We start from the raw sequence: 10,000 nt of genomic DNA on the forward strand, positions 1-10,000 counted from the left end.
CCGCTGCAACCAAAGTTACGCTCCCCATTTCTTTATTTAAAGACCCTGATTTTTTTTAACATAAAACATTTGGCATATGAATACACGCTATATGTTTTACAGGTGTCCTTTGTTATGCACAAGTCATTTGTTAATGCGCTTGAAAACAGTTGCAGTAAATTGGTCTATCTGTCTGTCTGTATTTCAGTAAACTATAAACGTCCTTAGAACACAGTATTCTGTGGTGGTGTTTGACACTATAGCCTGGCTCTGTCCGCCTGTTCCTCTCTTTTCAGTTTTCACTGAGATTAGACCTATAGGGAACAAATGGGTTTGGTGAGACCAGGCTAGTCAGCCAGTTGTACACTAACATTGTGACAAAAAGTGCCTCAAAAATGATTGTTCTACAAGACCAGTGTACTTTAAACACACATACAGCACACACATCTGTAGAAGAAAAATGCAGAGAAATATTTTATTTGTGTTTTACAGGGAGAGAGAGAGAGAGAGAGAGAGAGAGTTGGCATATAAAATTAAACATAAAAAATGGCATAAAATTAAAGAAGTGGACCATTCTCATAACATTTAAGTATGCATTCAGCACATTAAATTATTATATTGTCAGTGCTGAGCTAAGCCAAACAGCATTATTATTTGATTAGATAATGACAATGAATAGAGCACATTTTATATAAGCCTATAGAATGCATGTTTAGAATGCATCATGATTTTGTGTTGTGCTTTTAAAAACATTTCATTTAAGGTAATATATATTTCAGTGATAACCCACAGTAGATATCCCAAGCTATTATCAAAGGGTTGGACAACAAACAACATTTGGAGGAAACATCTTTTTTTTCTGTTTTTGTTATTTCTATAGTCAGCTTTCTTGGGATTTTTCAGCTTTCTGATTTAATTCAGCTTCAACCCAGTGAGAGTGATGTTTTTAGGGTAATACAGTGAATGGGTCATTTCAGCTGTCTTGCAATTAAAGGCCATCCGCCATTCCAAGGTTTGAATGGCGATTAAAATCCTGCCAGTCACAATTGTGACCGAAATTTAAAAAAAATCTTGCTCCTGTGCCTTTAAACATGTAATTGTATGAATTATCAAGATACATGATTTTGATATCTTCATGTCTGGGGAAAAAATGGGATTAAATGGGTTAAAAGGGACACATTGGCTCACAGAGTTTTATGTTTAGTCAGGGATTTGCGATTCCTTCACCACTGTGGTACTTATAACAAGATACTTTCAGCTTCAAGCGTCTTTTAACCTAGCACATCATCCAGAGCATCATTATCTCTCTCTCACACACACACACACACACACACACACACACACACACACACACACACACATACACACATACAGAGAGAGCAAGAGAGAAAGAGAGTGAAGATGGGTCAAAAGCAATGATGAATGAAATAGCCTATAGAACTAATGATGGATAATAACAATATAATAGATAAAAGAATATATAAAAACATATCACTGAACTTGTCTGAAGCATTGTTACAGATACAAAACACTTTGATTGTGTAAATATTTTTGCATATGGCTTTGCACATCATCAAGAACTTGTTTAGAACTGTTGTTGTTGTTGTTTTCTGGATTCATCTTTGAGTTTCTAGGGCATTGCAAACATTAAGCATTAAAAAAAAAAGAAAGTATGAGGACATTTTAGAATAATCCTGAAAACGTTATGTTATATATTTATTAGTTATCTCTTAACACTGTCTAAATAAGTTACACTTTAGGTTTTCTATGAAAGTTCATTAGCACAAAATTAAAGCACAAATTGCATGACAATGGCACATTCAGTTGCCAGTTGCAGAATGCATTGCACAATGTATTTACAAAGTGAGAAATTACACGTATGATTCTGATTGTTATTTCGATGTATTTATTTATTTTATTTTATTCTATTATTGGCAGTGTGCTTCACTCATCACATTGGACATAGGATATCCCTTTGTATGTTGTTGGTATTAAAATGCTGAGCATATGATTACAATTGCACTTGTTGTTCCAAATCCATTCTTCTTTGTCATTGTGTGACTTTCAAGGCCATACATGCACGGACGAATGAAGCACAATAAGTTTGTTTTCTGTAGACTATTTGAGTGTGGTTTCACGTTAAGGTTATAGCCTTCCCCAGCACGGGGCGAGTTGGATCGAGGGCTTTCCCGCTTAGTAATGCGTGTTTACGGGTAGCAGCGCGGGGAAAGTCCGGAGAGAGAAAGCGCTCCCTCCGGAGGTGAAAGACACACTCAAAACAGCCCTTACCTTCGCCTCCCCGAGGCTTCTAAGAATACTGTAGTGTTTTGCACATTGCGCGAGCGAGCGAGCGCGCACACACGCGCGCGCGCGCACACACACACACACACACACACACACACACACACACACACACACACACACACACACACACACACACACACACACACACAATAGGCTTAGTATCGGCATATAAAATAAGTATACCCCGGGGCGTGCAGTTGTAGCACATAGTATAGAATAGATGGACATGACCATGGCCATTGTAGCTACGACGCTGCGCTGTTATTATATCAAGTCTGTTAAGTGAAGCGCAAAACAAACACTTGTAATACATTATCCCCACATAGATAATGCCCGCTCATTCTGTCTATTCATAAACATATATCTACACACAGCAAGGTTATACGGGCTGTCATAGGCCTATTTTATTATCAGTATTTATAAAAAAAAAAAAAAAAAAAAAAAAGGCTAAGAATCTACCATATTTAAAAGTGGATATGTGCCCTACCTCGCCTCATTTAGGCCTATAGTGCAATTCGTTGAGGTTGACATTTTTCCTTTCTAAATGCATTCCTCCTCTTTACGATGCATCAGGTTAAATAAAAATGCTATTGATATTAGGGCCTATTATTGCATTACGCACTGAACTCTGCATTGCTACTGAACTCTGCGCATCAGGGGAAAAGCCAAATGAGGTGACGGCGCTGAAAACGACGGCGATAGGACCTTGCAGATAGGACGGCGATACGGGCTGAATTTCAGACAAGGGCTTGCTAAGCTTAATGGGAGTACGGAGGGAGTCGCGGAGTGTGTGTAGGGGTGCCATTTACACTGAGGATATTGATGGACACAGCAACCCGAACAAGTCGCCCAAGCGTCCAAGCAATGAGCCGGTGTTCCTTCTGAATCGCAGGGTACGTAAAGTTTCGAAGTGTATTTCTGTGGTCGTGTCATCTTATGTCAATGTGTTTAAACTGCCGCTCAGGGGTTGGGTTGTTCCTATTGTGGTTAATAGGATGTGATGGAGTGCCTCTTAAAACTCAGTGTCTATCTAGTTAGGCCTGAATCCTCTTTAACCGAGGTTAACTAATGCGTTACGAGACAACATGTGGCACGTGTAGAATAACCATACACCCTCTTTCTGATGAGTAAGAAATTAAACTCGCGTCATTTTGCGGGCTACATCCGCTTGGGTTATTGATTGTACAGATGCACAGAACAATTTGTTCGTAGGTGAAAGGCATGACTTTCCGACAGCATGGTTTGATTCGTTTGATAACCTGGTACTCTGTCGAGGGATGCGTCCTCTGTGCTGGTAGGCGTACATTCATGCGGGTTTCCTCTCACGCCTTTCGCCGTAAAAAGATTGCCCAGCATCATCCGCAGATGTCCCTGGCACTGCACGTAAATTAGCCGTCTAAGTTAACCACAACTCGACTTGGTTCAGTGAAACCCACCAACCTCTCCCATTAGCGCATATTATTTAGCAGCGGAAATGTAAGTTAGGCTACATGAACTACCATTGAAACCGGATTCGATTGAGACATCGTCGGGTTATTAGTGTGCAGGTAAGGCGACTTCACGTTTCTCCAATTTCGTGACTTTGTACAAGGAGCTTTTCCAGGTAACACTGTGTCTTTCAAATTCAAATTATGTGTCAAACATGGAAAATTATGTAGTGTAGTCTCTTCTCTGATCCCGGGCATTGTAAATGTAATTGTGTTACCATTGTATGGGACCATTGCTTCCTTCGTACCCTCAACTTATTGGGCTGTAGAAGCTGGACCATGTAGGCCGTCAGCGGCATTGAGTTTTGTTTGTAAAATTTCTGTGAAGATGAATATATGTTGTGGTGCTGGTCCTGTTCACAAACATCTTTGTTTTCCTCACAAATCTGTCGGATGTCTGGCTATTTAGATTGTTGAAATGGATGGTTATTGTCCTTGACTATTAATTTTAATTGATATATACAGGAGGCGTTCTGTCCCAATTAATAATTTCTTATTTTCTCAATACTTACACATTACTTAGAGATGGTCAGTGTACTGAGTTTATACTGCGTGCTTGGTTTCTTTAATCCAATTGTCATGACATCTACATGGGCTTGGGTCAGCATTTGGCTGCCTTTACTAATCAGACACATTGTAGTGCTTGCTTGAAGTCCAGGAACAGACCCAAATCTGACCGCATGTCATCCCTGTGTGCCCCACACCTTCTTGTCCACCTTGGAATGCGCTGCTGGACATTAAGTACCTGTAAGAAAGGGTGTATTGACACTCATTCTTTCTGTGTGTGTGTGTGTGTGTGTGTGTGTGTGTGTGTGTGTGTGTGAGAGAGAGAGAGAGAGAGAGAGAGAGAGAGAGAGAGAGTGTGTGTGTGTGTGTGTGTGTGTGTGTGTGTGTGTGTGTGTGTGTGTGTGCCTGCATGCGTGCGTGTGTGTGTGTGAATGTGCGTGCATGCGTGCGTGTGTGTGAGAGAGAGTGATTGGATCCTGGAGTCCTGTGTCCAGCCATGCTAGATTATCCTCTGGACAGAGGGGTGGGCATCAGCCCAGTGGATTGGCCAGAGCTCAGATGTACGCGAGGCGTCCCGTCCTGTCCTGTCCGTCCCAAATCGAGAGCAGGATTGTGCTCTTCTCCTTCACCATCTCCTGTAATGCCCCCAAATAGTCATGTTGATTTGCTTCTTAATCATCCTGTTTACATTGTAGTGTTGTATGTTGTGTGGTGTGTTAAGCTGCTGGGACCTTGACATTTCCCCTTGGAGATCAATAAAGTATTTATCTATCGATCGATCTATCTATCTAAATATGACACGGCGGGAGACCGCTTTTATGATCGTGGACTGATGGCAGGGAATGGTCCGGGATCTAATGATGGGGTGACAGTGGCGTCCCTCTGTCCAGTCCTGGTCTGTGTCAACACTGACATACCGGTAGTAGCCCTACTGATAATGTGCTGGTTAGTCCTTGTCCATCCAGCACCATCATTGACTTTGCATAATAGAGACTGATAGCCGCGCGATGGCCGCAGGTGTGGTTCCTGGTGCTGCCAGAGGTCAGTGTGTGTGTGTGTAGGTTCTTTGCCGTTTCTCTTGTTTGGTTGGTTTTGTGTGAGACAGACAGAAGTCCCGGGGTCATTGCGTCTCGAGCAGGTGGCGGCTGCGAAAGAAAGAAGAACATAACGCGTAGTCTCTCCATAAGCTCCCTAGGAGGCATGATGTGAGCTTACTGTATGCACGGAGGAGATAAGTTGTTTGTCTTTTTAGCACTCTCTCTCTCTTTTTTTCTCTCTCTCTCTCTCTCTCTCTCTCTCTCTTTCTCTCTCTCTCTATCTCTCTCTCTCTCTCTCTCTCTGCACTAAATCCTCTTTCTGTGAGTCCACTGGGAATGCTACACAAATGTTTGAACAAGAGGTGCTGATTTTCTCCCTGTAAATAGTTTAGATGTGACAAATGAAGAATCAGCACTTTATTCAGAGGCAGCCTGGCTGTGGTGTGGTGTGTTGCATTATGGCTCTGTGGGGAGGTGCTGGATTGGTTGTGGGGAGGTGCTGGATTGGTTGTGGGGAGGTGCTGGATTGGTTGTGGGGAGGTGCTGGATTGGTTGCCTGTGTCGTGTGTGCTGGTGAAGCTGTGATCGCAGCATCCTTCTTCAGTGATGGTGTTCCGAAGACCCAGCTTCCCTCTATTAAACAGAGATGATGCTCTCTCTTTTTCTAACTTTCTTTCTTTTTTACTTTCTCTCTGTCTCTTTTCTCTCTCTCTCTCTCTCACACACACACACACACACACACACACACAAATGCACATATTCGCATGTTCCTCTCACATACATAATCTCACTCTCTTACCTCTTTGCCTCCTTCACTCTTGAGTTCACGGTCTCTCTCTGTCTGTCTGTCATGTAGTTGCTATGTTACCTGTCACTTTTGGTTGTCATATGCTGTTATGCATCGATGGCATATACAAGATGACAGACCATCCTCTGTCCTTTTCACACAAACATAATGCTCTCTAAATATGAAGGCAACTGAGCTTTTTTGCCCTCCGCTGATGTGCAGTATTGCTTAGAACTGTGTACAACTCACATCAACACACGCAAATGCCACACTCAGAAGAAGCCATATACGCAGATATCCTGGCTTTTTAGACATCTTTATCATCGTATATATACCTTCGAATGCACATTAGGGTATCTTTATCACCTCAACATTTGAATGCATATCAGTACATTTGTATCACATTATACATTTGAATGTATATCAGAGACTCTTTATTACCTGGTATGCATTTGAATGTACATCAGAGACTCTTTGTAACTTCCATGTGTCTAAACCAGACATTGCAAAGATTTTTCCAAGTGTGTTCCAAGGATGTTAAATTCATAGTCATTGTGTCCAGATGCTTTGCAGTGAGGCATACTTGGCTTCCCTCTACAGTGTTGTCAAAGTGATGCTAGTGAATTAGTGGCGAGCAGAAGTTCTGGGATCAAGAGCGCACATCTGCATTGTAGCCCATCACAAGTCATGTCAGGAGCTGAGCCCACCGCTGCATGCATGGCTATATGCCTCTCACCAGAGTCCCACAACCTTGTGGTGCATTGACTCCAACTCCCATAATGCTGCTGATTCAAGACAGTTGGCAGGGCTATAGTGCAAGACCTGTGATACAAGAGAATCATCCACATATGTATGTGTATCCCTGGTCTTGTTTTGTAGTCTTTCTGAATGGAAGGAAGCAGCCAGCTAAAGAAGTGGCGGTTTGATGAGAAGCTTCAGCCATTTGTAAGCTTTGTCTCAGTACTTCACTGCTGTCGAGCCATGACTGTTTCACACCTACCGCTATTTACTCTATAGACTCACTTATAGACCTGAGTTGCTGTGTCTGGCGTCACGTTACCTTCAGAAGAATGCTTGGAGGAAGGAAATAAAGCTGAATTGGTTAGGTTAAAATGATCATCATCATAAAGCCTATAGTATTAGACCAAGCTAAACTACCATAGAAGAGGTTTCTCATCTCTCAGAAAGTCTGCCGAAAAGCTTCTAGAGAATGATTGTGGCAGCTGCAGCATAGTATGATGGCAAATACAAAGTGTCTCGTTGAAACAGTCTCGCCAGTTTTCTTTTTGAAAGAAAAGTTTTTTTTCAGAGTTATTAATTCAGCTTATAGTCTGCTGAAATGATCAGTCCTCTAGGAAATCCATGCCATCGCCAGATGTCGGATTTGATTTAGCATGCAGCTGATGTTTCCAGCAGATACCTCGACAAACAAACAAACACATAATCAAAATCGATACCACTGAGCACGCCAGTGCTTTTCTGTTACATCTGGAGGCTATAGACTGCACTGCAGACGTGAATGAGTAGTACGTGATCGTAATTGAATGAACCGTTGACAAGTTGTTGTTTCCGGTGCGTTAAGAGAAAGGGCTCCGAGCGAGCGGTAAACGGGCCCTCGTGAGCACAGAAAGGCTGCTGGCTCCGTAATCCTCTTATTCCAAATCTATTTAATCCACTATAACATACAATCTAATCTGGACTTTAAGGAATCAAATCCATTAGTAAAACCTTTATAACATATTCTTTGGTGGGGAACAGTATGTAAAAAAAAAAGGGGGGCAAACGAAACAGGAGGGCCTTTTCAGACCAAAATTGCATTGGCCACGGAGAACACCAGGCAAAGGAAGGGAAGGGAAGAAAAGCCCCCCCACCCCTCCCTCTCGCCGTTCTCTTCCTCGTCTGAAAAATGTGCCGTCTCGCTCAAGGTGGTCCATTCGAAACCGAGGGGGATGGCGGTTGCCTGGTTACGGGGCGTAAAAACAAACAGGCCTGTAAAAAGCGGTAATTCCCGACCCTCGCTGTCCTGTCTGGAATAATCAGAATGCGGGAGATGGATCTGGAAATGAGTTCTGTATTTTAGGCTGGCCGGGGCCGGTAAATAGCCCCAGATATAGCGTCTGAGTGAGATCTGGCCCGGATGAGGCCCGGGCCCACAGGACTCGGCCCGGATCCGCCCCGGCGTTTGTGCCTAGCCCTGAGGCCGGAGTATTTATATTTGCTTATTATTGTGTGTTCTCTCACTGCTGGTTGAACGTGTTGAACAGCATCAACAACAACACACTTCCTGTGCACAATGAAGTGTGTTTGTGTTTGTAAGATGTGCTTGGGCTATAATTAGAGGTGATTCTGTACCTGTTTGTCCACGCCAGCACCACCGACGCAGACTTTATTGATTAACCTGGCAACAGATCCAGACTGGAGGCACTAGTAGTCTCTGTTTCAGACAGTTTGTTCAAATTGAAGCCAAAGTCAGAATGCCAGATGCCAATTAATACCTGCCTGTTGATGTGGACAACATTTTGTATATTTCTGGCAGACAAGATGTTTTCAAGATGTTGAGATAAAAGGAGAGTAAATAGGCAGAGTTCTGTGCAGGTGGATATTCTGCTGAAATTGCCACATGCACTCGTAGGTTGTGCTTGTGCACACTATTTGCCCCATGAGGTATCAATTTCTACTCCATTTCCTCAACCCCAAATACTCACTTTTTCTCTTTTTCATACTTGTTTTCCTCTTTAGTAAGTAAGTAAGTCAATTTGATATGTAAAGCACACAGCATAAGCTAACCAAAGTGCTGTACAGTGAATGACTAAAAAGACACATAATACAAAAAAAAAAAAAAAACATTTGACCAATAGTCATTATTATATAAAACAGCAATTAAAAAAAGGTAACATTTAGAAACAGGAAACTTCAAATCTTGGATTGGATTAACAACTCCAGTGATGTTACTGCCTGTTGTTTTGCGTCACTTTTGTCTTGTGTCTGTGTTGGGTGTGATCAGGCGAGGTGACGGGCAAGACATACAGTATCTCACCGTGGGAACGTACAGTATTCCTTTTCCGCCTTCACATTTGTCTGTGCATATTCCTCATCCACTATGCACATGGACAACTTAGCGTTAGCGTGTTTATTCCAAACACCTGCCCTGTTCAGTGTACTGAGCACTGAGTAGCATTTTCTGTCATTCTGCTGTAGATTTTTGATCAGAAATTCTGCTGGGGAAAAAAATATAGAGAATGATTGTGGCAATTCCAATATATAGCATGATAGTAAATTCTGAATTCTATATTTACAGTATGTGTATGAGATACATATAAATATATATTGTGGGTATATCATTCTGTTTTATTTGTAAGGCTATTGATTCCAGTTCTTTATCAGAATCTCCACATCTCTATCTCTTTGTCCTCCGGTCTCTCTCTCTCCCTCTCTCTTTGTCTTCCTCCCCCCCCTCTCTGTATCCCTCTCTCGGACTCCTGGGCCATATGCTGTAGCGGTGGCGTGCTGTCGGAGAGGCTCGTTGAGGGGCTGAGAAAGACTCGTCTGGATGGCTGACCCAGCCCTCTCTTTCCTCTCTCTTTCTTTTTCTCCTCCTCTCTCGCTCTCCTTCTCTCTCTTTCTCTTCGTCTCTCCTTCCCTCTCTCTTTCTCTTTCCCCCTTTCTTCTCTCTCTCTCTTTCTCACCCCCCCTTTCTCTCTGTCTCCGGTTTTTGCCTCTCTCTGTTCCTTTCTCGCTTCCTTCGTCTCTATCCCTCCCTTTCTCTACCTCTCCCTCTCTCTCTCTGCTCCTTTTCTCTTCTTCTTCTCTCCCTTTCTGTTTCCAGTTTTCTCCCCCTCCCTCTCTCCCTCTTTCTCCCTCTCTCTCTCTCTCTCTCTCTCTCTCTGTTTTCCGGCATG

General features: G+C 42.7%; 1 protein-coding gene across 1 annotated transcript in view; it reads left to right on the forward strand.

The window, feature by feature from the left end:
* Nucleotides 1-3,053: 3,053 nt before the first annotated feature.
* LOC134097312 (RAC-alpha serine/threonine-protein kinase-like) overlaps nucleotides 3,054-10,000 on the forward strand; it is a 43,125-nt gene continuing 36,178 nt past the window's right edge. Inside the window, exon 1 of the mRNA XM_062550180.1 lies at nucleotides 3,054-3,176. The gene's annotated coding sequence lies outside the window, so the exon portion shown is untranslated. The remainder of the gene's footprint in view (nucleotides 3,177-10,000) is intronic.

Source organism: Sardina pilchardus, chromosome 12 (genome assembly GCF_963854185.1).
Source record: "Sardina pilchardus chromosome 12, fSarPil1.1, whole genome shotgun sequence".
In the NCBI taxonomy this organism is placed as follows: Eukaryota; Metazoa; Chordata; class Actinopteri; order Clupeiformes; family Clupeidae; genus Sardina; species Sardina pilchardus.